The following is a 944-nucleotide window of genomic DNA, read 5'->3' as shown; positions in this document are numbered from 1 at the left end:
TGGCACCCCCTCCTACTCTGAGTTCATCGCCAACTTTTGTGGGTTTTTTTTTTTTTTTTTTTTTTAAATCGGCCGGATGTGTCTCCTAAGAGGGTGTGCGCTCTCCCTCCCCCCAAAACCCCAGCAGTGCCCACCGACCTCAGGACCCGCCCTGGGTGCCGACCAGGTGGGACCCAGCGCACGCGGCTTAAACAACTGTGCTGCCAGAGGCGCTTCTTCGGACAAGGCCTCTACCCCTCCCCCAAGGATGAAGACTCTTTCTTTTGCCCTGGATCGGTAAAGAAGATTCCAAACCCAGAGAAGGGCAAAAGAGCGTGGTTAAACTTTTACTTTTTCCACGAGATGAAACGCAACATAACATAAAGATAACCGTTTAAAAATTCAGTGGCATTTATTACACTTAAAACAGTCAGCAATGACCCCCTCCTAATTCTGAACGGTTCCATCAGAAGGAAACACACACACAAATTAATCAGTCGCTCCACTGCCTAGTCCTCTGAAAAACCATTAATGCATTTTCTTTCTCTATAGATTTACCTTTTCTGTATATTTCATATAAATGGAGTCGTTTTGGGCATTTTTTGTGTGTGGCATTGTGTGTGTGTGTGTGTGTGTGTGTGTGTGTGTGTGTGTGTGTGTGTGTGTATGTTCGCGCGCCTAAGCTTCCCAGGTTGGCCTCGAACTCACTCTAGCTCAGGCAGTCTTTGAACCTACAAACGTCCCGCCTAAGCCTCCTGGAGCAGGCCTGGTCTTGTCTGGCTAGGTCAAAGAATCCAGACAAGGTTATTCCAGGTTGTAGCATGCATCACACACTTCATTGCTTTTTATGGCTACATAGGATGGCATTGAATGTATAAACTATGGTTTGCTTTTCTCTTCTTACATCTGTTGGTGGATGTAAGGGTTATTTCCACCCTTTGGCTGACATGAACTGGTTCTCTGAA

The sequence above is a fragment of the Peromyscus maniculatus genome, chromosome 2 (assembly GCF_049852395.1).
Source record: "Peromyscus maniculatus bairdii isolate BWxNUB_F1_BW_parent chromosome 2, HU_Pman_BW_mat_3.1, whole genome shotgun sequence".
Taxonomy (NCBI): Eukaryota; Metazoa; Chordata; class Mammalia; order Rodentia; family Cricetidae; genus Peromyscus; species Peromyscus maniculatus.
The sequence above is the reverse complement of the archived record's forward strand: the minus strand, read 5'-3'. Positions refer to the sequence as shown.